This window comes from Sebastes umbrosus, chromosome 8 (genome assembly GCF_015220745.1).
Source record: "Sebastes umbrosus isolate fSebUmb1 chromosome 8, fSebUmb1.pri, whole genome shotgun sequence".
In the NCBI taxonomy this organism is placed as follows: Eukaryota; Metazoa; Chordata; class Actinopteri; order Perciformes; family Sebastidae; genus Sebastes; species Sebastes umbrosus.
In genome coordinates, this window is record NC_051276.1 from 19,965,447 (window position 1) to 19,971,560 (window position 6,114).

Below are 6,114 nucleotides of genomic sequence, written 5' to 3' on the forward strand. Positions count from 1 at the left end.
GAAGTGACGGGGCTCCGCAGCAAGAAACGTTATCGTCTCTGACCGGGTGCCGGTGTCTTCATCCAGCTGCGGAAAAGCCAACATAGAGTGATATTGTGGTTTTAGCTGACGTGTGCGCCTCACTGTTTTGAGCGATGCTCGTTCATGTCTATTTAGAGCGAGCAAGCGCGAGCCCGACGCGGACTTTCATTGACTTAACAGCCACAGGTGTCGCTGTTAACAAGCATTTCTGATTCTTATAAACAGTCCCTTTAAAAAGGGCTCCTTGGACAATTTTCTCTCCTGTAAGGGGTCCCTGGCTCCAAAAAGTTAGACAACCCCTGTATTAGTGCACCCTGCATCTGTGTATACCTTGCTTTTATTTTCTTCTTCTTCTTTGTTTTTCCAAGTTAAATGATGCTTTGCTCGGTGCCTGATGTTACATCTCTTTTACTGTACTCTTACTGAACGTTTGGGTTGTTGTAATACCCTTTTGCGCACAGGTGTTGACCGAGGGAGGTGTGAGAGGAAAAGCCCTTGATGGGATGTTCCAAGAGCGTCTCTGTATAAATAGCTCAGTAGTAACAGAGTCAGAGAGGGAGGGCTGGGAGGAGGAGGAGGAGGAGGAGGAGGAGGGACTTGGTGGATGATGAGTAGCCACACCGACAGCAGCATCTCCGCTCTGTCGCCCTGCGCCTGTCAGCAGTCACTGGGAACCGGCCTGGACTCCGCCAGCTCCACTTCATTAACAGTCCGGTGTTGCTCAGCTCGGAGCTCGGTGACCTACTTCGAGGCAAAAAGTTGCCGCCTCACAAACAAAGTGGTGAAGATCGGTTTTGAACATTTTTATATGAGCGCGTTTTACAGCTGAGGCGCGCGCGGAGGAGAGGACACAAAAGTAGAAACGCATGGACACCAGAGGGACACCAGAGGGACACCAGAGGGACACCAGAGGGACACCAGAGGGACACCAGAGGGACACCAGAGGGAAGGATTAGGTATGAACTGTTTATGTGCTTATAGTGGGCTGCAAACAGAAAGCAAAATATTGAAATATAAATCATATCTAAAGTCCACACAAAATAGGCTATTTTTTTTAAATGACATGTTTTCTGTTACAGATTTATAATACAGTATTACATCAATTGCCTTCATTATTATTAAGAAAATGTAAAAGTGCTTGAAAGTATTTCCATTGATGGAAGAAGTGTCTTTTACTTTAAGTAAAAGTAGCATTACCACAGTGTCGAAATACTCAGTTACAAGTGAAAGTTCTGCCTTCAGGAAGTCGCTTAAGTAAAAGTAGAACAGTGTTAGTTTCAGACTCAACTTAAAGTAAAAGTACTCATATGCAGAATGGTCCATTTCAGAATGATATATATTATATTACTGGATTATTGATGCATTAATGTGTTCATCACTTTAATGTAGCAGCTGGTATAAATGTGAGGCTACTTTTTCACTATATATACAGACATATAGCTTGTGAATTTCACCAAGGGATCAATAAAGTCTTTATCCATAGTAATACATCATAATTTTTTATTTTTTTTATTTTTAATGAACTGAATATGCAAAGTGACTTAAGTTGTCAAATAAATGTAGTGGAGCAAAAAGTACAATATTTGCCTCTGATGTAGGGGAGTAGACTTATAAAGTAGCAGAAAACGGAAATACTCAAGTAAAGTAGGCTATAAGTACCTCAGAATTGTACTTAAGTACGGTACTTGAGTAAATCTTAGTTACTTTCCACCACTGAGTATTTCAGAATTGTATGCAATATGTAATACTTTTGTAACACATCCACATTCAAAACAGTAATAGGCCTCTATAGTTTGTCCTCTATAAGCTCAACCAATGATCATATGTCTGTTTATGCCCATGGTAGACCAATCTACAACTATTTGGCTATAGGCCTACTCATTTATGTTATAAATAGTGTCACAGTCAGCACTCAGCACTGTTGATTCCTGTAACTTCATAGTGAAGTTGTTGGCCATGCAGCTGGTGTTTTCAAATGAGCTGGGGAGGAAGGGAGGCAGCGCGGTCACATGAGACGGAGGTCACTCATACTGGTAGCCCGCTGCAAAGTGATGCATTATGCACAAGTATTCACCTGTTTTCCATGTGGTCACTGCAAGCACACGTCTATGCGGGTGGTTGTGTGCAGTGCCCATTTGGCTGCCCCAGTATCAAGCAGTATGTAGGCTATATTTGCATGCATTTACATTAGATTGTTTGCACTTGTACATAAAAGGGCCTTTATGTCGGTCAATGGCAGCATTCACAAACACACGCGCGCAAGCACAAGCAAACACTCATCCTGTGTTATGCTGTTGCAGGACACCAGTGTCAACCTAAAGCTTAACTATTTCCTGCTACAGCCACAGAGCAAATCAGGGCTATTACGCAATAGAAAGAGTTATCTGTGTAATTGATTGTGGCCTCAGGAAGTGACCTTCATGTGTGTTTATATATGGGCCAGTTATGTGCTGTTCTGATCTTTGAACATTTGAATCTACTTACTGACGTTTTCTGCAATTGGGCCTCTTCCAATTTGTCAGAATCCAAGTGCACAAAGAAAAGCAATCTTCTTTTTGCGTAATATTAGGCTTTACTGTCCTCCAGTGTGGAAACAGAGCTATCTTGTATTCAGAGGAAATTCATTTATCTTGCAAATGGGAACAAATTATCCTTGTAGTTATTAAAACATGGACCACAATCATCTACATTGGGTAGTATGAGTTATGAAAATGTGCCATAATTGTGGATAATGAACAACTGGGGTGACTGCTGTGTGTTTTCTTGTTATATGCACGGCTGCTTGTCTGAAATCAATATGAGCATGCAAACAGCTCCCTGTTCCAATACATTGCTCACACTCATTTCTCTCTCTAACACACACATGCAGACTCTTCCCTGTCACATCTCCCTGTCATCTAATAGCCTTCACATTCCTCGCTTTGGCTCTAATTGAAATTGTACACTGGATACGCTTCATTTAGTGTCACCTGCGAAAAAAGTTCCTCAGGATGTTTTGGAAACATTCTGCACAGCAGTGAGGGCAGTTTTATTGACAGTAATCCCAGTTAGAGATTATGAGGGTTCACTCCCCACAGCGACGCCACCAGCATCCTGGGAGGGACCCATCTGGTACCAACAGAAACCGACAGATCAAATGCATCACTGCCACCTACTCTGACTTGCAGCCATCTTTATTTGGCTTGGTCATAAAATGCCTTTTATAAAGGGAAGGATAACTTTGAAATGAGTTCTCAACAGCAAACTTGGATAGTTGCAGCATTGCCCCTCAGTTGGAGAGAGGAGGAAATATGTGGTCTCATTAGAAATGCATTAGAGGGAAGGGAGAGAGGTATAGAAGCAAGGAGATGAGCTCCAGTTTTTATCTGGTAAACTCTGAGAGGGAAAATATTCACACTCTCCAACTCATGCTTGAACTGACTTTCCTCCCTCTCTGTCAGTCTCTCTCTCTAACACACACACACCAGTACACCTCAGTGGCCCATTTAATATCAGCCGCAAAACTGGCAACTATATTTCCACACGTTCCTCCTGAAAACACATTACTGCCGAAACTCATTCAAAATAATTCAGCGAGAAAAAGGTGCTTACTGGCATCTTCTTTATCAGTTTAATAACTTCATCGCTCTCTGCCTGTATAAAGGAAACAAGACTTAAAAAGGATGTTTCAACACGGCAGCGCTGCAGCCGAAAGGCACTTTCTTGTCCTGTAATACTCCCCTATCATCCGCAGATTATTACACCTAACAAATGAATTTTTCTCTGCACCTGCCTGACACTTCTCTTGTACATTACAAGTACTGAGATAATATGATAATAACACTCCGTTGCGTGGCTTTATTAGAGACCCTTGTAACGCTCTTATTGCCTCTCGAAAAGAAAAATCTTGAGAATAAAACCCCTCACATATGTAGGTTGTTCTATATGCAGTGTCTGCAGGGATTAAGCCACCTTGGCTCGGTGACTACTTCGTCAGGGAGAAAGTAATCTTTACTGAGCTGACCTAGTGGAGTCAGCAGGCACATGTGACAGCCAGGATAACTGTGGCCAAGTATGCCAACCTGTGTGTGTGTGTGGGTGTGCATGTGCTGGGAAAATAAACTCATGTGATTTTCTCTCTTTTCAGGGAGAATCTGTGGAGTTGTAGTGACCGATAGTTGCAGACCTGAGGTGTGATGTGACCACAATGAGTCTGGAGGCTGCATTCCAGTCCACCATGGAGGAGCACGATCTGAAGACGGGCCTGTCTGTGTGGGCCATCATTGCCATCGTTTGCAACTCTGCGGTGGGCGTCCTCATCCTCATCCTCTTCGTCATCCTCTACAAGGCCTGCAAGGTGCCTTCGCACCAGGAGAAAGTGCCAGTTTTCATACAAGTGCCAGAGAAGAAGAAGAATGAGAAGAAGACGGCTGAGCAGAAATACCTGCTGACTGCAGCCTGAAGCATGGAGGATACAGACTTGAGATGTAGATCTAACTCAACTCTGTCCATCGAGGAGAGTCACTACAGAGTGTTAGGAGACTAGCTGAACTTCGAGTGATCTTCTACATTTCTCCTCCTCTTCAACTACTCATGCAGTTATTTTCCCTCACATGAACATACATGTTCACATTTCTCCACCATCAGCGGAGCTCAGAGTGAGCTAACTGCATTAAGAGTTGTAGCGAGGCCAACAACAACAACAAGAAGCGGGCCCAATCCTCTTATCTCTGCTGTGCGTCGCAGGGACTGTCCATCTGTCAGTCTGTTTGCTTTTGCTCCACACAGGCAGACCATGATCTCCTCCTCTACTCCATCCTTTTTCATCCCTCCATGCGACACAGGTGAGAGGATGTGGAGGAGAAAGTGCAAAGACACAATGGATTGTAACAGGAGAGTTCAGGGTGACGGTGTTGGTTGAGAGTCACAATAACTTGTTAGAGGTAAAGGGAAACAAGCGGCTCCGTGTTTACCCGCTGCAGCACTAATGACGGCAACGGCAGAGCTGCCAAAACCAAAAGCCTGAAAGAGTCAGGAGAGGAGAAAGTGTGCGAGAGTCACAACAATGCGGAGAGGGAGACAGACGGAGATAAAGGACAGATCTTTGGTGGGGATGATAAAGTGCAGGGGAAGAATCGGAGAGAGGGGATGCTTTGATGTGTTGTTTACCGAGAGGCAGCTCGAGGCTCCGGTTTGACAGTCTCCCTATTTGACACACACACGCTTCCACCGATCCAACTCCCATGGGATTAAAAGCAGCAGCAAAAGTGTTACTCGTGTCCCAGAGTGCCTCACTTTCATTTTTGTGAGCTCCTCTAAAAGCTAAGTAAGATATTTATGCACAGCCTTCACCAGAAATGACAAACTGACTGAACACTTGCACAATGTCTCCCAGTAACGAGTGAATACTGTGTTTATTGGAGTGAATGTGCTGCAGCTAACACTCTAACTGTGTGATATCAATAAAGGGTGGAAGAGAGGCAATGTGACAAGCCAGTCATAAGTGGAAGAAAAAGTGCTTCACACCTCTATATTGTTTTTGTCTTGTATAGTCAATACAATGTTTATTAACGAAAGGGCTCTTCACAGACATGTGCTATCTAATCTCAGGTCTGAGTTAATTTATACTATAATAACAATATGCTGATTTGACTTTATGTGCAGCTTTTTTATTCTACTTCATTTATGTTTCTGTGCAACTTATACTTAATGATGAACAGTAATCTTTTTGCTGAAATGAGTCGTTGTTTAATAATATCAAGTTGCAGCTTCTTGTGTGAGCTTTACCCTTCATATTGATGGAAATTGAATAACATGTTTTTTTAAACTCGGACCCAAAATAGAACTTTGAAGGCATCACGTGGGACTTTGGCAACTTGCAGTGGTCATTTCTCAATATATTTTTTATCTTTATGGATTAAATGATCAATCAAAGACTAATCAACCGAAGAACTGGTGTTGAAAATAATCATTTGTTGCAGCCCTACACTTACTTTACAGAATAGCTATTGTTTCACTGTGGTAATAGCTATTGTGCTCTATATGACTTGTGGTACTGATGACAGTTTATTTTTGACTGACACAATAAAATGATTTACTGTTGTTTATAACATA

General features: G+C 42.7%; 1 long non-coding RNA gene across 1 annotated transcript; it reads left to right on the top strand.

Annotated features, from left to right (window-relative positions):
- The first annotated feature begins 599 nt into the window (after positions 1-599).
- Positions 600-6,114, top strand: LOC119492253. The gene is made up of 2 exons (XR_005207747.1): positions 600-977; positions 4,148-6,114. It is a non-coding gene; the product is annotated as an uncharacterized LOC119492253 (long non-coding RNA).